Raw genomic sequence first — 24,569 nt, 5'->3', positions numbered from 1 at the left:
CAGGAGCCAGGCTTGTGCATTTGACAGGCAGAACTGAAGTACTAGTGAAGCTGAGATCACTATTTAAGCCTAACCCAAAGCAGAAGGAAATGCCAGAAAACTAACTGCAAACACAAAAGCTGCTTGCACAACTTAACCACACCACCAGTTTGGGTTTTTTTTCCTGAGTCTGAAAGTTTTAAGCTGCCTCTAAATGGAGCAGAAACTTCTGCTGCTGCCAACACCAAGAATGCAATCAAATCATCACCAACAAATTGGACAAAGCAAGTCCAAACACCAACATGAGCGCTTGGCATTGCCATACAGGCTGCATATTTTATACTCTGTCTTTTAGGGGGCAAGCGTACAGCATAATTTTAAACTACACATTAACTCCACCACATGCAGAACTGAAAATGTCTGTGTTCATCAAAGTTACTAGCTCTAGTGCCTGTATCTTTTAAACATCACCGTGCAGATGCACTTCGCACTGCGAGTGTAACACCCCTTCACAAGATGAGAATTGCAACTTGGTGACAGGGTTTTAAACTGGTTTGTTAAACTGTGTTTTAAAAGCAGTTACGCAGTCCCAGTAAAGACTGGACAAGCTCACTCAACCTCTCACCTGCTTCCAGAGGTGCAAAACAACCTCAAAATACTCCTCAGCAGCAAGTGGTGCCTCAACGCCACTTTTGCCAAATGACCTGTTCACTTGCCCCTTCTCAAGGACAGCAGTTTGTTTCTCTCCTCTTGTGCCTTTCACAAGCAGCAGAATCCAAGGAGCCACAAATGCTTCCATCCTCCTTGTAATGCTGGGTAAGGCCAAGGCATATTTCAACAGGGTGGCTGCTCCGGTCACCAATTCCCCGCCATCCCTTATGCAATTAGCACCTGTTGACATGATGGGGCCCATTACCCCACATAAGATCCTGCGTTTTCCTGAGCATTTGGTTTCTTTTCTCGGGCTTGGAAGACAAGTTGCAAGGCTACATCACAACAAAAGCTTGTTAGGCTGGCGAGTATACAATTCACACAAAATGACTGTATAAGGAGCTTTAAGAAATACTGCAGGCAGTAGATATCAATAGCAATAAATTAGCTTTTCTGAAGAATAACATACACAAACTTGAAAAACTCCTTCTTGGATGGCAGACGAAGTTTTAAAATGCAAGAATAGAAACACAGCAAGATTTGCAAATGGCCCATAAAAGGCCTTTTCTCTTTCTATTCGCATTGCATACATCTCATGTTGTCATGGGATAATCCCAAAATATTACCCCCTTAGCTAGCTTTTGAGACAGTGCTGAACTACTTTGCTCTTCGCTGCTTTTTTGTATTGATCTCCAGAGAAAGCATTTGAATAAACCAAAACTAAACACAAACTGCATCTTTCCATCACATCCTTATGTTCAATCACATAATTCACACTGCTTAAATTGCCTGTGCACAGTAGCACTTCACAACATAGAGCAAATGAAAGCAAATAGCTCTAATTTGTGGAACAACTGTGCACATTCAGTTTACTTTGTGTTCTATTCTTTATAAAGGCATTAGATCAAACCACATGGATTCCTACATGATAATCTCAAAAAATACTAACTTTGCACTACCAGCTAGTGTGCTGACTTGAAGCTGACTTCTTTCCAACTTAACTACAAAAAATTTTCCAGAAGAGCTTTAAAAGCATGATGCTTTCTTACAGAATGCCAACAACTGCACTGGCACAGGCTACCCAGGGAGTCTCCTTCTCTGGAGATATTCAAGACCAGTCTGGACGTCTACCTGTGTGACCTGTCCTAGGGAACCTGCTCTGGCAGGGGCTTGGACTTGATGATCTCTGGAGGTCCCTTCCATCCCCTACAGTTCTCTGAATCTGTGTACTGTGTTACTTCATTTTTAACTACCAGAGTATCAGTGTTTTCTGGCAGGTTCTCAATCTCTGTAATGACATTGCATTGCAGATCTTACACTGCCCTCTGCTACATCAGTTTCAAGTGAGCATCGCTTATCAGGGCAAAAAAATTCCATTGTCAAGATTTTATTTTCACTCCAACGGGTAACAACACACATTAAACAAATGCATCAAGAAGTGTTGGAAAGATGCAAAAACATAGAGCAACCAATTTTCTGGTTGCTGCACTCATGAGAGCTGTTACACAATGAACACATACAATAAATCAACACCACTTAACAAAAACCAATACTGGCTTTCATACTGGGTGTTTGGAATATCAATCAAGATTTTTAACCTAGAATCTTGTTTTTCTCTAGAATATCTATACAATTTATATATGAATTTCGAAGCCATTGAAGGCAACAAAGTTAAAAAAATATTAACATGTCCCCAGATAGAGCAGACACTTTGCTTTCCTGTCCAGCAATCCTCCTAAAATCTAGGAAACTACATTCAATTTACGTTGGAATACAAGCCCAGACAAATCCTAAATTCTAGGAAGCTAACGTGTGAAGCTAGAAGGTGCCCTGGTAAACTGGGAAAATGACTCGCCCAGTCTGGTGCAATGGGTCTGATTCTGCAGCACTCGCAGCGAAACGAGTAGTCACTTGGGCAGGAGCACTCAGGCACGTGTGTCCCGTGGCAATTAAGCCACAATATTTTCAAAGCCTTGCAGAGAACAGAGCTGTGGCATGGCTGCCCACCGGGCTGCTGACACGCACCAGCTCAGCATGCCAGGTTACACAACTACCTGTCCTTCAGCCCTGCTGAAAGGGAAGCGCACCAGGAGGGGCCCTCAATTGCACTCCTTGCATCAAGTTTTGTTATTATTTCTCAGCTACCATCGTGAAAACGCTGTAATCCAAAACAACCTGCCGTTTTAAAGGGCATGCTATGCTGTACTTTGTTATTTGAGGGTTGCACGAGTGTGCAGGAATACACTTTCAGAAGAGCAAATTGAAATAAATCAATTATTCTTGCTGCTGCTGGTCCTCTGAAACACCAGGCACCATTAGCTCTACGACAGCTGAGCAGGAGGCACGTTTCCCAAAAGGTATCTCTGTACCAGAAGTGAAAATCAGCACTGACTGTTCGACGACATCCTCCAAAATGAACAGTGCCATAGAATCCACACTGGGCAGTTCATTCCACAAACACAGGACAAGTATTTCTGCATCAGCCAGATCAGACATGTATCACTATCCTCCAGAACTGAGCAACAAATGGGGGAAAAAAAAAAAAAAACCCAAACCCAAAAGGCTATCTATCCATCTTGGGAAGCCACCAGCCCACACATACAGTGCAGGGGCAGAACCAGTCACCCAGGCAGTGATGGAGAAGAAAGGGAGGAGAGTGTTCTGCAGTAGCTGCACCTAGCCAGGTCTGCCACTTCTTTAGCTTTCCGTGGTGAGACATGCTGAATGCCACAGAAATTTTCATATGTTTTCTTGGTTGTTCTCATCAGTTGAAAACCCTCTGCCAACAACACACATCAACAGTAGCAAATCAAGTTGCCCATGGTGAGTGACATGTTTTCTTCAGTGGTGGAGAAAGATGGCATTTGGCTTGGCAAACCACAGCACAAGATTCCACTTACTAAAGTAAGTTTAAGCATTGAACTGCTTTGTATTGTTGAGATTATGCTGCATCCCAGTTACTTCATGTCTAACTCATGATTTTCTTTCTTGCTTCCAGGAGTGTTCAGCTTAATTCCCACCCTGATTTTCAGAGCTTATCTTTGGTACAAGGAATAGTTTTTCAGGACAATCTAGCTGCTTAGTTGCACCTGCACAACTTCTAGTGCCTTTCAGTGACTCTGACAAGAGTTCCTACACAGGTCTGTAGATGAAACCCAAGCTGAAGCTGAGAAGCAAAATAAAGAATGACCACTACATCTCGGGCTCTCAAAATGTCATCTACTGTAGTGCAAGTCCATCTGTTTTGCCTTGTTTAAAAGCATTTATGCAAACACAAATGCATTCCTAAAGGTCTGGACAGGTCTCCAAGTCAGACCTGCATCAAGAAGAATTAAGTACCATTAAATAATTTCTATCCCATGTGCCAGTAAAGCTGGAGGTGAGAGGTGTAGAAATTCAAAAAGCGTGCTCATTAGCATACCTGATTGCACTTCCTGCCTCTCTGGCAATCTCAAGCATCAGTACTTCACTACTCAGTCTGGACAGACAGAAGCCAGGCATATACAATTTGTTCTAAAACATGAGTTTTATTTTAAAAAACAAGGCACTACAGGCAGAACTTTTAAATTATACCATGTCCACTGACATTTAGGCAGCACTATTCTCCCCTATGACTATGCCTTGATTTCATTTCATTCAACTCTTACATGCATTTGCATGTCATTCCACTGCTGAAGAACACCTACAATTGGGCAGAATTGTTGGCAGAATAGTTAAGATGATCGAAAGGCTTGTTGTCAAAAGACATATATATTTTTATACACAGAACACCCAGAGCACTCAAATAATTATCATGTCTTCCAACAGCTTGTTAGCCACTACTTGATCTCTCTTGCTGCATTTATCACAAACGACTAACCCCCTAGTTCCAGTGCTGACATACCCATGTGCCTGCCCCTGAGGCCTAATTTTGTCATAACGATCAACATAATTAAAAGGTAGTAATACAGGAAACATTTGCAAGTATACTTAGATATTCAGGCACCTAAAATGTTGAGTCTGAAAGACCCCTGCTCCCACATCTTTTGAGCAGCTTGTAAAATCTTTGCCATGGTTAAATTTTTAACACAGCACTGGTTTGTTACTGCAAATCCAAGGCAGATAGACAGCAGCAAACTGCACAATGGAATATATTATAATCCTGAGCCATGTAGAAAAAGAAGAGATGGAAAAAGAGGAATTGCTCAACATTAAGAAAAAGAGATTTAAAAGGCCTCCAAATATTTTCCTTCTGAGAAGCAAAAAGGGAAAGTCAAAGTTAAGGCAGATTCAGTCATAAGGGCAGGGAACGAGAGCTGTTCCAGCATAAATGGAAAACTGAAAACACAGAGCATCTTACAGCCTCAAGGTATCAGTACAAAGCGATACAATTATTTGCCCCTGTGGGCTCAGCTCAAACACTATTGCTTACAGCTATCCAATACGCTGCTTCCCCAGGGTTTCCTCACTGCTCCCGTACTGTTTCCCTGCATGACCAAAAAGCCCACCCTGAAATCCTGCAGGGATGCATTTTTACCTTTACAGTAACAAAATAAAGCAATGAAATACCCCAAGGATGCTTGGATATGTTTTGCAGATACACTTTATGTTTATGAGGCATAAAAACTATGTCAGTGAAGCTGTGTGATTTAATGTGTCAATCATGCTGCTTAAAGTGTCAATAAAAACATTCTTCTGTAACTTCTTATTTATAACTGAAAGCAACCACCATTAAAGTATGAAAACATAAATACACACAACTCTTTGTAACATACTCCTGGCACTTTATTACCCACAAGAATTGCAATTGCTAAATAGTTTTCCAGCAACACACTCCCTATTCCTTAGTATTATTCAATATACGGATTAAGTCAGTAGAATAATATAGCTGTAGGCTCAACCTTATACTCCAGCTGCATACATGGTCACAGGTATGCATAATGGGTCTACAATTCTCCTCCATCCGTTTGGAAGAGCCTGTACAAAAATCCTTCTCATTTAAGCACTAGGCACACCTAAGCCTCTGAAATCCTTGCTGCCCTCTCAGCCCACTCCAGCTTTACTTTCATATACGTTACAGAAAATGTAACAGTGAAACACTTTCATTGCTTCATCACTCACCAGAAGCATCGTTATGTCTCAGTATTGTGTTAGCATTTGTTTAGAGAGGCCCAAGCACATACTCCAGTGAATTGTGGAAGCTGGTCGTACCCAAGGCAGCTTCTTGACATACAGTAGAAAGGGACACAGGAAAGCACACGCCACAAAAGCAACTGAAACAAGACATGTTCTTAGGGAAGACAGCTGACAATGACTCCCTCAGTACTAAGAGTTCAACATTTTTTAAAGCCTTTGTATTATATACAGCACCAGAGTACTTCAGGTATAAACATTCACCAACATCTTGCATAAAAGCATTTTTCCTGGTTAATCTTGGATGCTGGTTGGGGAGGGGAAACAGGAGGAGTATGCATCTTCCATAGGCAGCCCTTGCTTGGCCAAGGAGCTGCAGCCCACTTCCCCCAGGCCACCTCGGTCGTGCCTTGTGTTCAGACATATCCCCACAGCACAGCTGCAGCCACAGACAACTTCCCCTTCCAGGCTAATGCGCCTATTTATCCTCAGGGCTAAAATTAGTTTGTATGTTATGAACAGCAGCAGCATGTTTGCTTTCAGAGCTCCTATGAGCCACACTATACCCAGATACAGTCATCTGTAAATATTAAATCAGCTACTACTATATTTTCACAAAAAGCAGCACCTGGGAACTAATATGAACCCTGGATGTTCTTACAAAGCGCATGCTGCTTGCATTATTGAAAACCAGAGAGTAAGGGAATTCAGTAATACAGAAAGCTTTATGTAAGCATACAAGAAATCCCTTATCAATACCCGAGATGAAAAAATAACAAAATCTAATGAAATAAAAAAAAATAATGAAATCTAGAACTCTGTATTTCATTCAAAATTTTAATCAAGTACTATACAAAGGATACTTGATATCTTTACACGGCAAGGAAAGATTAATAGATGGAAAGCTTTGTGTAATTCATTATCTTTTGCCTTTGAAGATAGATGCCGAACTGTGCAGAACATCCGGTAACTTATTTGCCTCTGAGGTAATTCCTACTTTTTTATTTACAGAAGTAGACCTGTAAGTAACTTACTACTTAAGTCAGGTTTTGGGGTTTTTTGAGTAAATTACATTTCTCTGCTCTTAGATTGTTATCTTGTTTTATTATTCTGCAGTGTCCACGGATGTTCAATATCTTAAAACCCACTAAGAGCACTGAAGCTCCAATTTAAACAACCCTTCCGAAAGACAAAGAGAGCATTTATGCTTAGACAAACGTGTGGTAAGGTGGAATGACTCAGTAGCAACAAGCAAAAGCAAACACAGCACTGTTTCCTCTCCTTTTTCAACAGATCAAGTTTAACCTTAAGCTAGGGTGATAACAAATCTGATGACCATTTGGCCTTCACTATGAGACTACACATGCTCTTGCAAATCAATTTGCAACGGCTATGTATCCATGTAAAAGACCTCTGAACTCCAAAAAGCTTAGTGAACAAAGCCAAATTTGTCTGTGGAAACAGAGGAAGACAGAGCCACGGGGTCTATCTAAAGGAAGATCGACTCTGCAGTAAAGAACATTGCACCTCATGGCAACAACACGTTTGCTTGCAGACAAACCCAGAGCCACTATGCAAACACGGTCCCATCTTTCACAGCGCAGAGTACTGGCAGCCGCTGCAGATCTGTCACGCCTTCCGCTGACACTTCAGCTACCCTAGAGATCCACGTGAATGATAACACAGTCACCAACGTATCTAGCCTTCTTCTTAAAGTGGGAGTATTTAAATACCCCCTTTCTGAGTCAGAATAATTACTTCACATCTTTATTTCAAATATTTTAAATGCAGTGTGCTCTCAGTGTAGAAACCCACAAAGAATACACTGTCATGTCTGGTATGGGTTGCAAAAGTTTTATGGTAACAAGTCAGGTTAAAATATTCTTTGGCATCTTCAATATAGACCTGGGTGGTGGGAGTTAGCTATCCCTGAAGAGATTAGCATATTAAGGCAAGAACCTTACCTAGTGAATAGCAACTGCAGAGAAATGGTCCTCTACTGAAGCTGAAAAAAACACACTGTTCTGAATTAACTTTGAAAGAGAAGACCTTATAGCAGCCTTCTGGTACCTGAAGGGGATAATAGGAAAGCTGGGGAGGGACTGGTTACATGAGCATGGAGTGACAGGACAAAGGGTAATGGTCTGAAGCAGGCAGAGGGCAGATTTCCCTTAGATATTAGGAAAAAATTCTTCCTTGTGAGGGCAGCGAGGCCCTGGCACAGGCTGCCCAGAGAAGCTGTTGGCTGCCCCCTCCCTGGCAGTGTTCAAGGCCAAGTTGGACAGGGCTTTGGGCAACCTGGTCTGGTGGAGGGTGCCCCTGCCCATGGCAGGGAGTTGGAACTAGATGATCTCAGATGTCCCTTCCAAACCAAACCAGTCTGGGACTCTAAGATTCTGTGGCCTCGTACAGTTAAACCAGACAAGCGTCCTTTGAGATTTGTTCTCAGCAGTGAACAAGACGTTCTGCAGAAAGCACTGTATTTGATGTATAGCACAACGGACAATCAAGTCTTCGTGTTTCCCCAGGCCCAGCTGACTTGCCTGTACCCAAAGGCTGAGTCACAACCAACAAAACAGACTATAGTCCAAATACAGAAGAGCCACTTGCTTCTCCTCATTGAAAGCCTTACTGAACCAAAATGTTTGTGAACAAAGGCATTCATTGATAGAAGAGCTCTTTGAGATTCTGAGATTCAACAGGCAATAAAATACAAGAAACAAAATATTTAGACTATCAGAATACTGTCTTGGCTGCCCATTGTCTTGCATTATTTTCCTGTGAATTCATAATCTTTAAGACATCTGTTATCTCAAGCTGGCAAAGAAAAGAATCTCAAGGAGGCGGCAAGAAATGAATCATTTATCATCTGCCCTCTCTCCTCCCGACTGCTTCTCTGCTGATTTCAAATGATACAGGAACAGTTTATTTATAAAAGGCAGCGCTGATACCTTCTAATTTTGAACACACATTAACTGATTTGTTTTCTTCTACTCATTACACCTGCCCCGATTTCCAAAGCTGTATTTAAGCTCTTTGTTACCTTGCACATATTCAGATTTCCCATTGTTTTAATCTTCAGTCTACATATCTTTCTTTTGAAGGAATACCATGTGATGAAAGTGAGAAATAAAGGACTGATGAGCGTGACTGCTCAAAAAAGATTTAAGACAGACAACTGAAAATGAAATTGCTCCTGTGCTGTCCAGACTGGGAGGAACTAATGTGGTGTTAAAAGAAATACATGTAAGCCTCCAACAGCTTCTCAGCTTAAAGATGCCACTTAAAGGATGATGTGCCTTACTGGGACCAGATAACCATGTCAGGGTTACCTCAGTCATCCATGCTAGAGATGTAGCTCTAATAGGAGAGCTCAGGCAAGAGAGGCAGACGCGCCTGAACAGTGCTTGACACTGCGCTGTAACAACACCTCTTTGACTCAGCAGTGGTAATGGACTCTACGGCCAACACTTACGTTCGCTTTTTCAGCTGAGTTCTCAATACACTGCCCTCAGCCTCTCCTGACATCCTCTTACCCTTTCCACATTTATCTTTTTCTTCCATGTACAATGATACTTTCTAGAGCACTGCCTCCCAAAAAGCCTTTGTAAATACAGAGTAGTGAGTCTGCATTTTAAGAAACTAGCTTGAGACACGGTGTGCCTTCATTCTGCAATAACTTGCAACTTGTGCCTTAAGCATTCAAGACTACAAGCTCCTGTCCATACGTTATCTTGCTGTTTGGCCAGAAACCAGTAGGAAAGCAGAGATTTCTGGAGCTCTCGTTGTTAATGGGATATAGCTAATATTTTTTAAACTGGGAGGATGGTCAAACGCTGGACCAGGTTACCCATATAGGTTGTGGAGCCTCCATCCACAAAGATTTTCAGAACCCAACTGAGTCCTGGACAACTGGCTCTAGATTGCCCTGCTTGAGCATGGTGTTGAACTAGACCACCTTCAGAGGTGCCTTCTACCTCAGCTATGCTGCCATTCTATTTTAGGGCTACCCTTTAAACCCCTATGTCCCATGATTCTGTATTGTTTCTGTTATTAATTTTCCTGGTCTACAGCTTAATTGCTAAAATCCAACCAAGCTGCTCTGAGGCACTCTACGTGCTGTGAGTCAGCCTCTGACAGGTGAAGATGCTGAGAGCAAAGGATATTATTGCAACTAGGTGTGAGCTGTCATTGCAAACTTGCAGAAACTTGATTTCATATATTTGATGCCTTTCCTTGTTTACAAACCTCATGTTAGTACAACCCACCCTCCAGCTTACCAGACTGAACTGAACTCCCTTAGGATCTTATCCACAGTAAATGCCACTTGAAATCAGAGAGGAAATAGAAGTGCAGACTATGAGGATTGGCATTTCACTAGGGAGTTGCAGACAGCCTTTCTTTAGCACTCTTCATTCCTCTCTTGCTTTTTAACCAGTAAGACTTCCATTTATGTAACTGAAAAACAAGGGGAAATGAAGCCTTCATCATTATACCAAAAAAACCCCTCTAGAGCTACTCTTTATTTTTATTCGTAACCTCAAAGAGAAATCAGGAAGATAAAACTTCAGCATTTTCACTCCTCTGTGTAATTTGACAAAAGTGGCATAAGATGAGTGAAAAAGTGTTTTGTGTGCCTAGAAATATGTGAAACTTTTATGTATGTCTGCATATTATTCTATGAGGAACAGGACAGCCAAAAGCCTCTAGAAGTTGTTTCATAAGCAGCAGAGCTAATGACACTAGAAGAAATGTGGACTTGCACCCAATGCCTTCTGTCCAACCCAACCTCTACCCATCTGCACCATCCCTTGCCCCAGCTTCCACCTGTATCCTGTTCCTGCACAGCTGGGGAAGTGATAGATGCTGGGACTGCTACAGAGCAACATGGGTACAATGAATTGAAGACCTCTACTCTTCTGCCAGCGCTAGCTGGCACTGTCCAGGGGGTTCAAAAAAATCAGTGGGAAGAGGGCAAACGAACAGATGTTCTCAAACAAGACTTGTTCCATCAGGAAACTGAAATAAGTAGCAAAGGCATCCAGATTGTCAGAGGATGACATTCTCTTTGCTATACGATTACAACGTGACTCTCTCCCCTTGCATGCAAGCCAGTACATTGGAGCCCAGCTCCTTTGCATTAAACTAAGAAAGCGAGTTGGGGTGTTTGCCGGTCCTGCAGGCTGCAGGCGGCTTCCTTGGAGCGGCACCTGGAATAGGAACTACCTGCCTCCTGGGAGCTGCAGTTATCCCTTTCATCAAGGGTAGATTGCCTGAAGGGAAGGGGTGAACTTACCTCTTCCTTCCTTTACGTGGGCCTGTAGGGCAAACAGCAATCTTTTCGGAACACAGGGACATGAGCAGAACCAATTTTACACTTTAAATACATTTCATTCAGAAAATGACATCAGAGCTTTCACATTCTGAAATTAGTTTTGTAATAGGTTTCCTATAGGATCTGAAAAAGGAAGTTTTCATGAAGATATATGGTATCTGTGAAGAGTTTCTTTATGACACATTTGTCTTTTTCTCTCCAAGGACTCAGTTAAATTTATAATTCAAAAGCTGTTCTATCTACCATTCTACATTGTAGATTTTAAGAACCAGGCAAAAAGTGTAAGGAGGAAATAAAATCCGCATTGCTTTCTGCATTGTGTGCAAATCAGTTGTTTGTTTTCCCTGAATTTATTAAGAAAAAATAAATTCTTCAGTATAGTAGTAGTTTCTCTATGCTAGATCCAGTATTTATACAGAAAAACTTAGGTGGCAATCTAATCTTGAATCCCTTATTTAATGAGACAGCTGCTAAAGTGACTGTGAAGGCCACAAAGTACCCACCCCTACATTAAATGTCCTCTGTTTCCAAAGATGCTCATTAATTATGTTTCTACATAAACTTCAAATAACCATGCATGAGGACTGAGCTGTGGGGAAGCCACAGTGCGGACAAACTTCCCTGAGGGATTTTAACCACTGTGCCCCCTTCCAGCCGTGTCCAATTCACACTTGTATCCCCAGACTTTTGGCTCAGAACTTTCTACAACCTGACTGCAGAACGTGTGCTGGTTGGGTTTTGTGTCCTTATACTAAAAACTTGTCTGCTTTTTAGTTCCCATAACTCTATGTTCTACGTGCAGGATGGGAACTTCTCATATAAAATTCAGAACAGTGAGTGATAAACAAACTAAACATTCTGTCTCCCAGTCAAGCGATCTACAACCACCTTACTAATGATTTTCACTTATCTTGTATCTTCAGCTTTTTGCTTGATTTCAGTGGGTTTTAAATTAGACACTGAATGATTTCTACACAGAAATAACCTGATCTTACCACCCCGTACCAAATGCAAACTTCTACACTGTACATACCTTCCCATCAGAAATCTCTGTTGCTTTGCCTCTGCAAGGCCCTCATCTGGCAGCTCTCCAGGATATATCCAAGCATGTCATACTTGCATGACTCTTCACCCTAATACCCCTCAGCTCTGCCTCTAGGGTCACAACCATTCCTGTTCCCAACAACGTGCTGTGAGTGGTGATGACTTCATGCCAGTTCTGCTTTGTGCAGGGATGAAACTAATTCATGGAATCCAGTTGCACAGATGTCCCATCTCTATCCAAGGACACACCTGCACCCAAGATCCCCTACTGAACCTCTCTAATTCTTTCTTTTTCCCTGCTGTAGCATTCACACAAACTACTTCAGTCCCTGTGTCTTAATACTGGGCCACCTCCACACACTTTCACCTGGATGCTGCTAAGACTCCTCGACATCACATTAATCAACATGCCAGAGCTTTCCATGTTGAACTGAGCAATTTCTTCTAGTTTACTGCCCTGCCTCTCTCTTTGTTTTTATTCAGCTTTCCTTAAGGAAGAGTTTTCCAGACTTGTGATGTCAGGCAAGGCAAGCAGGCTGGTTTCATACCTTGCCTTTCTGGTAGCCTTTTTGATGGCATCTGTACACCCATCACTACATGTCTGCTCACCCTCTGAATCATACAGTCTATTACAAAACTACTGTGTCAGCTGTTCTGCTGACACATCTGTGCAATAATATTACTTCTGGTTGTGAAAATATTATTTTTATTTAGGAAAATATTTCTTTTAAAACAAATACATTTTTATTATGTTACTTTTATTTAGGAAAATAAAAGTAATCAAAAAGTGGCCAAAATTTTATGAGGTTTACTGTTTTCCTGGCACTATCAGTTTCCATTTTTAGTGGGTTCTTAATATGATGCGTAGGAGAATATCAATTTGCATAGAAATAAAAATGCTAGCAGAGGACTACTCAAGCTGACAGGGCAATTGAGGCACACATTAAAAGAACCTCCTTCAGCTTAAAATAATTTTTAAAAAAATTCTGTCTAGGTTTAAAGTTTGTAATGTCTCAACATCTTTTTTAGTTTTGCTTAGATAAATACTATCTTTTCCTAAAAATAACTGTCAAGTTCCTCTTGTCCTTTCCATTACACGTGCTACATAAATGAGAAGTTACTTCCTCAAAGTTAAAAGCTGTGAACAAATAGGTCTCTGGCTCAAGTCAGCTGGGTCTGTAAGGAAATATATCTCCAAAAGGGTTCTGTGGTTACAAGATGTAGAGTGGGGAGGGGAGAAGAGTTCTGTATACTACTGCAAGGCTGGTTTTCTGGGACCCTGACCAAGCCACACACCTCCCCACCACAAGAGAGAAGTGAAGAGTAACACTGACAAGATGGCACCTTTGTGTTCTTCAGCAGCTAATTTACCCAAATAACCATGAACAGCCTTTGAAAGAGTCTGACAAACCACCACTCCCTCATCAGCGCTTTTAGAATGATTTTCATCTGCAACCAAGTAAAAGGCAGCACCGCTGCTCCCTCGGCTTTTCCCAGCTCCTGCAACACTCCTTGCTGTCCTGTCAGACCAAGTGCTCATGCAGCAGTGTGAGGAGGTAGACGCTGAACTGACTCGCTCCTAAAAACAACCTCTGCATTTTTCTTGCTGGTTTAATGCTAACCTCAATCATTCTCCTTGTCTGGCCCACCAGGAAGCCAAATGTCTGTACCAGAACACAGGAAGAAGAAACCAGGAAAGATGGCTCTTTTTTGGTGGCAGTGCTAGCTAAACATCTTTGTGAAACGACAGCCTCAGGCTAACCTTTCAATGCTTATTACTTCTGTTTTCCACTACTCAGTGTGCTTAATAGCTGCAAGGCACATGAGTGAATCTTTCGGTTTTCCACAGGTCACTGGAGCTTTTTAAATTTAAATAATTTCCTGGACACTTCCTGACCTTTTATGAATTCCCAGAAATAACCATGCCCTGTGTAATTTAGGATAACAATATCCTGAGTCAGCAGTCTAACAGAGAACTCCTAGGACTGAAAAAATAACATGTCTTATGACTGTAGTTGCACAAATGAAGCAACAATGGCTGACATTGCATCTTGCAGCTTTTGCGCAGCTAGATACCAGGCTGCACAGTCGAGGGACATCTGGAATCTGGCAGGAGTCTAACAGAAGACTACACAAGGTACATGTGGTAGTAAATAAAGTAGGGAAGTACAAAAATACAGCATTTAAAGTTATTTGAAAGGAATGGAGTATCTGGGGCTAATGACTGAGGGTTGCGTGAGGGTACTTTAGTTGGTTATCACTGAAATAGTCCCAATGAATGCATCACAGAGGGGGATGGCCAACAGGAAAATACATGACCCAGTGTGAAAAAGAGCTGCTCAAATGTACATAATGACTTAAATTCAAGCTACTGGATAGCTGGGATGCTACTGTACCCTGTTTAATCACTAAACACAGCATTACCCCTGTCATCTACCATAGTGCATTATGCAAGAGATCTGAGCAATGAACACAGTGCCTGGCTGATCACTGTACGGGTACAAAGCTGGTGAAATCCCACTCCTAAAGAAAACATTAGAAGCAGATTCTGGAGCAGCCAAGTATTTCTGGGGGGGGAATCAGATATATCCTGGTGCCCTGGCAGATATATCCTGGTGCTCTGAGCTTCTTGCAGGTGCCAGTGCTCTCTAGAATAGTCTGAGGAGTAGAGCAGCAGATTTGTGATAGTGCTGCCACAGCAGATGATACAGTAACAGCTGAAAACTAGGTGGTGCTTCACTGGGCGATGCAGCCCAGGCAGGGGATCATGCCAGTGGCACCACGGTCCCAATGACTGCAGGGAACCACTTCTCACCATGAGGACCTCTGCCCATCCTTCGTTTCAGTGTCAAAATAAAGTTGGTGCTGAAGTTAGGAAATAACAGCTCTTGCTGTGTGACAGATAATAATAATCTTCCCTCTTGCAATCTTGTGCTTTGGGCCAAGAATCAGAAACCAGACACTTGTCAGCACTTCCATGTTTTACTCCCTTGTCACGCACAACCGCCCTACCAATGAGGTTGGAAACCAACCATCAGCAGCAACATGCTTTGAATTTCTGAAGAGGATGATATTACAAATTAACACCAAGCAAGAAACAAGTACAACCACGCACTGGTAACTGAAAAGGGAATGCAGAAAAGACATAGAATAGGAACAACTGAATACTACTGGTGCATCTTAACTGTGAAATAATATTCCAAAGCAATGAGATAACCATTAAAAATACTGTAAACGGTACAATACATCACAACACACCACTAACAACAGCACAACCTGCCATGGCACGAGTGCCTTGATAAAAGGGGAGTAGACTGCAAGGGAGGAAATTCTGAAATAAGATAAAACATGCATGAAGAATTCACTGAATTACAGTTAGGAGACTTCATGCTGGTGGAAAAAGGAAATTTGCTTTTCCAGGCATAGGATCTTGTTACTCAGGTCACTGCACCTGCATAACATAGGAATCTGAAGAGTGAAAACCTACATAGCTAATAATGCCATCCTACTCAGAATAATCCAAGCCACACTTGATATATCAACACTATCCAGTACCTCTATCTGTTTTTCAACTCTACTTATAGCAAAGCAAATTTACCTAACTTTGGGGGCTTCTAACCATATGAATCCCAGTATTTTAAGCTGTGTGTGAAAAATAATTTAAATGAACACAGCGACCAGTTCATTGCAGGCATATCACTTTAGCAGAAGAAAGTTTTTAAAGCCTGTATCAGTTCCAGGAAGTAAAACATTTCATAGAATCTATCACAGATCATAAACCAGAAAAACCAACCTGCTTGTATGTGCAATACCTTCATACAGTTTCACGTCACTTGCAGCCAACAGCAAAGCTTTGCTTAAAGCACTCTAGATGTTGCATACATGCACAGGACCCATGCAAAATGCATTCAGAGTTAAATACACACACACACACTCTCCTAACCAAGCCCCAGACCAGCAGCTGGTTCACAGAGGACCCCCCACAGCATACAACTCTCTGCTCAGCTCTCTAAGCCAGGCAGTGATGACCCTTCCTACCAGCTGAACCAGTAACGTTCATTTTTTGCAGTGTACATTCTTGTCACTGTCTGCAGAAGTTTATCCCAACTTGGGCTTAAAAATACCATGCCATCAGAAGAGGAAGCTCTTCAATAATGGCTGTATTTTCCTTCTGGTCCAAGTAGGCAAAAGTCAAAAAGCTTCCTGAACTAAAAGGATTCAACAGCAGCAGAACATGTCACTCTATTCCAATGCAGAGAACACAACTATGGAGCTGGTTTTAAAAAAAATACAATCATATAAAAAAAAAGTACAAAGGCATATGTTTTGATTAAAATTGCACACGCATACAAAAATCATCTTTATAGAGGGGTGCCTACTGGACTAAGAATAAATTCTTAAATCAATCATTTATACAAACTAAGTCTTCACTTCATGCCACATGACACTGCAATTTGAAGGAGACTCAAGGGAGCTGCTGACAGGCATTGCTTCTCACCTACAACCCCAGAAATCATTCAAAGGTTTCTGCGGTTGTCGCAGAAGCCAGAAACCTCCAACTGCCTCAGTATGCTGATTAGTGCAGCAGCTCACCATAGCACAGCTGGCTCTTATCACTACCTACATGTGACAGGGGACAGATGTCAACAGCCATGCAGCCCTGATTCAGCCCATCAGGCAAGGTTAACACCAGTCCCCTGTCCCCATAAAAGCAACACAGCACCACCCCAGCTGCCATCCAAGCAAGCAAACGAAAAGCAGCACTGAACTGAGGACCTGCCTGTCAATGAGAGCACACTTAGATGGGCATATTTACCTTACCAGTTGCAAATTCATTAAGAAATGTCAGAAAAGACAAGGATTGTTGACCCAGTTTAAAGTAAACTTGCAAAGTTTCAAGGCTCATGGAAAAGAGATTAGCTTGCACAGTCGAAGTATACTCTCTTGACCACAAATTTTCATTCCAGATTGGGTTATGGTTTTTATTCCATAAGAGTATCCCTGCATTGCTCCTTTGCTTTTGTTGTCTCACAAAAGGAAGTCTGCTTCATCTCAGCTGCCAGATACAAGGTGCAGGAAACCCTGCTCATCTTCTGCCATTCCTTAATTACAGAAAGTTGTAAGGGGGGACAAGGTTGGTCTGCTAATATTCAAATCCAGTTATCCATACAGTTCTTGAAAATCCCATACCACCTAGATGAAAGACTAAAGAAGACAGAGATCAACAGCTACAGTAAGGAGGCACAATGTTAGGGATGGACCTCAAGGGCAGCTGGGCCTTGCTAGGTGCCAAGTGATTTAGCCTACAGGAGTGAGAAGGGAACTCCTGGCACCAGGGAGAAGCTGTGAAAATATAAACAGGGCCTTTTGTGATGGGAAACACAGTTTTAAGAAAGGAGGAAGCTTCAAACCTTTGCTGTTGCTGAAACTCTAACAAGAGTGGCTCCAGCATTTAGTATTGTTTTAATGCATTATTGCTCCCTCCCTGGCAGTGTCCAAGGCCAGGCTGGATGGGGCTTTGGGCAACCTGGCCTACTGGAGGGTGTCCCTGCCCATGGCAGAGGGTTGGAACTAGATGATCTCTGAGGTCCCTTCCAACCCAAACCAGCCTGTGATTCTGGGATTGGTTTTGGTTTGCATTAAAGGAGATTTCAATATAACCTGAGTTTGACAACACATTTGCTCTAGACTTGTACCTTTTGGACAATTATCATATACTGTGATCAAAAGTGAACTAGGAGTTCTAGTACAACTGTTAGAAACATCTGATTTCATTTTGTACTTCAGACACATGAAGCACATTGCAAAGCTTTTTGAAAGGAAAAAAAAAATCCTTTAATGGATTAAACACAAATTCATAAGTGATGAAAGAGAAGATGAAACTCTGTGACTATTCCTCTAGTGCAGCACTTTGATACCTGCATAAATTACATGTAAAAAGGCTTTCTTCTCCTTGTTCTTTCAGCTGCCCCTCTAGCCCTATTTCACCACTTTACCTTTTCCCTCTCACTCTCTTCCTTAAAAATTCACTTATCTGCTTTCCCACTGATATAAATATAGTTCTGGATCTACCGTTAAAAAGGCCCAACTAACACACCTAACTCGTATCCTCATTTGCCTCCATAGCTACCTCCCTCTGTCTCATCTGTAGGCTGCACAGAGTTCCCCTAAGTCACTGATCTCCCATGTCTCCTGTCTCTGCATGAGAGGGTCACCTTCATCCTCTTCTTTGTCCTAGGTGTCAGCATCCATCAGTGCCTGTTAAATATTAAACCAAACTTTGCCACAATTTTCTCCATATGCTTTCCCAAGTTCCAAATGCAGATCCAGATGTAAATCTTTCATTAAAGCAAGTGTCCTCTGTCTGCAAGAAACCTGGCTTGTTTCACACGTGTGTGTACAGTTAGCTCCTTGATGTAGGGCTGTATTTTCCTTCCGTGGTTTTACAACATAAATGGGAACCCCAGAGCTAAACAGATGACACGCAAGACAACAGCCATCTAGGCAAACAGAAGATGCCCAGATGATAAAATTAATTTGGAATTACAGTTCAAACCAAGAGGGATTTCTACAACCAACTTCTACAGGCTGCTCCTCCACTGAACCTCACGATACCCACCAGGATCCCACACCAAGTGGCTGGATCCAACTATGCAGAATTGCAGGAGCTACATCAGGGCTCAGCATCTGTGCATTTTGCAGAGCATCAGGAAGGAGTAATTGGAAAGGAGGGGTAGGCCCTTAGGATATAAAGAAGATGTGGGGCACTGCACAGTGAATGACAGGAAAAGAAACGATATCACTAGAAATAAGCTCTTGGCACCTGGATGAATAATGAAACCTTAACTGAAAACAATGGCAGCAAATGACCATAATATATAAAAGAAGTTTAGGTTTTAAATATATTAAATTATTATTTAAATAGGACTTGTAAACAAGGTCTGCTTGAAAAGAATGAGTGAGCATCCTCTCCACTGTTCCCAGAAAGACAGCACTGAGATCTCTCTTCCAGAAAAGAAAATATAATCATGACAATGGTCAACAGACTCATCTCAAATTTAGAGCAATGGTAACACCTCTCTCTGTACTCCTGTTCTGCAGCACCCTTCAGTGCAGTGCAGCTTACCCGAGGGCAAAGAATATCCATGCTTTTATTTTCAATATACAGGACTTTTAAAGGAAATGTGTATTATCTGAGACACCCCTTATGCATATGCTGATATGGTGTTTAAACTCAAAGAATAAATATTTTGCTGAATTCAAATTTCCTGTGCCATTAATTTTTTATGTCTCATTTTGGGTTTGTGTCATATGTTGTATGCATATTTTAACCTTAATAGGCTGAGAAGTATGTTCTTGTGCATATTTGTGTAAACTGTGTACTGATTATATACCAATTAGCTGATCTTAAAATCTAAAGGAATTTTTATTTCATGCTAGCTAGAATTTCTCTGAAGTTGGCAGTATTTGCAAAGGAACAGCAAAGTCTGTCTCTGGAGGAGGCCTGGACATATAAACAGCAGAAAGATAACCCAACTAAAAGACAGATTAATGCCTTCAAACTTCCCGGGTTTGAAAGGAGACTCAAAGCTGAGAGTAGTGAGGGTCAGGCACCTCATCAAACACGACTGGAACACAACAGAGGCAGTTGTTTGCGCTGGGTTTGGTAATAAAAGATTTTATGAAGGAAAATTTTAAGTTTGCCTTTCTGTTGAAAAATATGGCCAGAATTATAGTGTACATACATTGCTCAGTGTCAACACACTGAGTCACCATCAGCTTGTCTTTTCAATAAATGTCTTTTTGTATCCAAATAATTGTGAAACTATTGAACCAAATGATGGAGCATTTTTCTTCTAAAATACTTTTCCCACTTCTCTAATTTGCAAAAATAGACTTAAATCTCAGTTTGGCACACAAGACACTTGTTATTTATTGTAACATAAACCTATTCTATCATCATACCTACTTTCACAAAACTCTCCCTTTTAGGATGCAAATCCTCTTTATTCTTTCAATGTGGGGTGGAAGGTAAAAGAAGTAATTCTTGAGAGAATTAGAAAAAAAAGCGTTTCTTTGCTTTCAGGGTTTGGCTCTGATTAAGAACATGTAACACATGATGAGCTGTTCCAGATTTGCTGGCTTGAATAACCTCAACGCAGACTGCATTTACAGTTTATATAAAACAAATACATCTGGCAAAGCAATAGATCTTTTCCTCAAATATGTTTACTTGTATAACAATTGTTGCTAGTTTACTTACAGAACATGGCCTATCAACCCTAGTTTTGCAATTCTGAAGGGAGCATACAAACAGGAGGGGAATCAACTTTTTAAAAGGGTAGACACTGGCAGGACAAGGGGGGAATGGATTGAAGCTAAAGGAGGGAAGGTTTAGATTAGATATGAGGGGGAAGTTTTTTACAGAGAGAGTGGTGAGATGCTGGAACAGGCTGCCCAGAGTGGTGGTGGATGCCCCATCCCTGGAGGTGTTCAAGGCCAGGTTGGATGGGGCCCTGGGCAGCCTTGTGTAGATCCAGGCCTGGAGGCTGACAGCCCTGCCTGTGGCAAGGGGGTTGGAGCTCTATGATCCTTGGGGTCCCTTCCAACCCAGACCGTTCTATGACTCTATGAATTTGCCCCATGCAGCAGGCTCCTCTTCCCAGATACATAAAATAGCGCAGTAAACAGGATACTTAAAAATAGGATATTCAAATATCAGACCAAAACTGTCCTTAAATCAGTCACAGTCATTTAACAGTTGAGTTCACTATATGCAAGTTTCCATGAATTTATGAGAGATCTGGAACAGTTGCACAATTTCAGATCTGCTTCTAGATTTTGGAAGCTAACTTAAAAAAGAAGGTATTTCACCACATGGGAAAAACATTCAAAAAAGAAAAGAAGAAGAAAAAAAAAAAGATATCTTTCAGTGTTTTCTTATTCCAAGACCTGACTGTAATTTGCATACATTACTAAATAGTAACAACAGGAATAAATCTGCTTTTTTCAAATAATTTGAAAACATTCTCAAGAATAAAAACACTTTCCCAACCTTTTATTACCAGGTTGCAACAATGCCAATTCTAAATAAAAAAGAGGATTTTATAATTTTTTTACAAAATAGTTCCACGTGCCAACCAACAATTCTTGAGCAATGAAAAGATATACAAGATGACCCACACCTGGCAAGGAATGGCTTTGCTTGGCACATGAACTGTAGAAAAAAGCAAACGAATGATCCCTCCCAGGTTCTGGCACATGATAGGCAAGCCAACCACACAATTTCAGACAGGCTATTCAGCATCACAGCCTTTTTTCCTACACAGGAGCCAATATTGCAGCACCTGAAGCACCCATCAGAACTAGCCCAGAGCTGCTGCAGCCCTGGCTACCATGAGGGAAAGCAGAAGGACTTCATCTTTCCCTAACCCCATCTCTACACTTGAGCAAACAGTCCTTTACTAAACCTTTCAGAGGTGAAGCATGAACTCACTGAAATGCTACATTAAAATGCTCAGTTTCCTAGATGTTAATTACCATCCTTACCATGCTGTAACAGATCCCAACATCTTTAGGAGGCAGGTAGAAAACACGGTTTTGCCAATAGGCAGCCTGAGGGAGAGACACTTGAAATACCTGGCAGCTATAAATAAATCTGGAGATGCCACTGCATAAAAGGGAAAATAAACTTTTACCTATCTGAAAAAAGAATGATACATATGAAGATACCCGACATTGAAAATTACAGTGATTTTGGTGATCTGGCCGCCAGAATTTAAGTGATATAGCAAAAGTTACACAGCAACTCTGGCAGGCTGAGAAACTAAACCCTTTATTTCTTAGGTGTAGCCCTTTTAGATCATACTAACAACCCTGTAAAGAAAGGAAACTCGCACAATTACATCAAGGCCAAGTGTAACAGAGTTTCCTAAATTATGTCTACCACAGCATTTCTATTGTTTGTTTCCATTAGGTCAGCAGTATTTGTGGTCAGCAAGAAACACTGAAGGATGAGAAACGTTCTGGTTTTACTGCTCCCAGTGAAAATCAGACCAAAATCAAATCCTTCCATCTTCCCCCATGCCTTATAAGAAAAACCTGAATGATGGTGACAACCCACATAACTAATAATACCACAGTCAGTTGCCACCCTCACTAGGTAATGGGAGTACTAACCCAGCAGGCTACTACCAATGGCATTACACCAACTTTAAATTGCTCCTAGATTACATCTGTAATTCAAAGTAGTAATGTCCATTAATTAATTGATGAAGTAAGCCCTGAATTTCAATTTACACCAACACACTTGTAAGAATCCCTAATTTCAATGCAGTGCTTAGAAATAGTTAGCATGAACATGCAAAGATATCAAGTTGGATCCTAAATCTCTTTTTGCTCAGAAATCCATTCTTTTCTTTTGAGCTACTTAGATCTACTCATATGTTTCTTACTAATAAATTAGCTATTTTCCTTGAATACCACTGTTGGATACTCATCAATATTCCTCAAGGAAAAACTGTTTACAAGCCAGAGGCTCAAGAGGCTTAGATCTTCTGCTCAAAATGTAAATGCTAAAGTGATGCCACTTAAATTAGGCCAACTAAGGTAAATAGTGAAACTATGCAATGTAACACCACAGCAGTAGAAAAGCACTTATCATCATCTTGGTAATAGAAACACAAGGCACCAGCACAGAATGCTTCGCCCCCACGTCACTGCATCTGCTGCTGAAAGTTCCAAGCAGCAATATGACATTGGCCAAGCAAATAAATAATGCTGCCTACTATTTTCACTGTTGAATGGGGTCTAAAACCTTTCAATGCACACTTCTCCTCTCACTTTCTAACAATGAGGGGAGAAAAAAAAGAAAGAAAAGAAAAAAGTACCCTCTTTCAGGGCAGGTCACATTGTAAGATCAGTAAACAGACTGAGGTAGGGTTTAACAAAGATTACAGCACAAGAACACTTGAAGAAAATAATCCCTGTGGCATTTAGAGCGCTCTCTTCAGTAACACACTGCAACACTTTCCAGATGGAGATTTGCCACATAGATCTTAGAAAGCTCACTATTACTGAACACAGCAGTAACTACCTGCTTAGCTGTCCTTACTTCAACAAGGCTACTTTGGCACCATGCTCCAACCAACCCCAGAAAAAAAAGAGGGGAAGCTCTCTTGGCCTTGTTAAGCTCTACACATCTTTAGCTATACTGCTAGAGTACGGCACGCTGCCACCGCCTGCCCTGCAGCAATGGAAACAGCTGTGGAGAAGTAGCCAAAATGAAAACTTTACTAACCCTTACCTCCCTAGGTAGAGGTAGCCATGAGAACTGCAATCCCCACCAATGAAATCCAATGTAATAACATCATAAATATGAAATCTTCTATTTCCAAACCTAACCCCTTCCTCAAGCTACACATCTTCGTGTCAGGCTTTGCTTCTCTCCTTTCAATAAACATGAAGCTTTATATTCTCCAGCTACAGATAGAAACAGAGAACTTCTTTATCTCCTGAATCCTTTAAAGCTTCTGAGACAGAGGGAAGGAAGAGGAGGAGAAAGCCTGTGTTCTAAGTATCGTATTTGGAGTGTTATCCCCTTGTGACTGAACCGCATCTCTGCATCTGCCACAGCTATTAGCCTTCTCCAAATAGCAGCTGAAGCAATATGGAACAGACTTGGTCCCGAGATAATTTCCCAACTACTCATACAGTTCTGTATAGCAGCCACGAAAAAGAATAATTTGTGGTAATTTAATTCTGCTGTTGCTTGAAAAACCTATGACCCAAAGCAGAAATGTTGGATGTGTCTCCAGATTTGAGATGACACTGCAAACTCAAAAGACAAAGCTTTCTGAGATTTATTTCCAAATTTTTTCTTTCAGAGGACATCACTCCTTGCAAAAGAGGTGAAAATTCCTCCCTCCTACATTTTAAAGGAAGTCATACATTTTGAAGAAATTGATAAATCTTCCTCACTTGCAGTTGCAAACCTTAGGTTTAAGACCCCTAGTCAAACTGCCAGCTCAAACAGAATATTTGCTGACAATATAAAGAGGAAATTTCCATATGCAATGTCCTAACTGTATAGAAGACATGCCAAAATGGAAATTGCATTACCGCAATGATTAATGACAGCAGATTACTCTGTGTAAGACAACAAGCAAGAAACTGTCCAGTGAATTCTCCAGGAAAAACTACATCTCTTGCACATAGCCAATTGTCCTCCCACAAATGAACAGGAGGAGAAACAAAACCTAAAGAAAAAGCCAGCTTTTCTATTGCCAATTTTTTGTTTTGTTCTGGTATTTCTGAGAGCAGGACTGGGAGCTAGGGAAAGAAACAGAAGATCTGGAGGCTTTCATTTCAGCAACTCAAAACCCTACATAGGAATCTGCACTGGGAGTCAAGCCAGACATGAAGAGTACACATTCCGGTCTGAAACAGA

At 41.3% G+C, this 24,569-nt stretch overlaps 1 protein-coding gene across 1 annotated transcript in view; it reads right to left on the bottom strand.

Annotated features, from left to right (window-relative positions):
* The window catches only part of SH3KBP1 (SH3 domain containing kinase binding protein 1), a 233,214-nt gene that overhangs the window by 127,259 nt on the left and 81,386 nt on the right, over positions 1-24,569 (bottom strand). The gene's annotated exons all lie outside the window — the stretch shown is intronic.

The sequence above is a fragment of the Gallinula chloropus genome (genome assembly GCF_964237585.1).
Source record: "Gallinula chloropus genome assembly, chromosome: 1".
In the NCBI taxonomy this organism is placed as follows: Eukaryota; Metazoa; Chordata; class Aves; order Gruiformes; family Rallidae; genus Gallinula; species Gallinula chloropus.
Note: the sequence above shows the minus strand (reverse complement) of the source record. Positions and strands in the feature narration are given on the sequence as shown.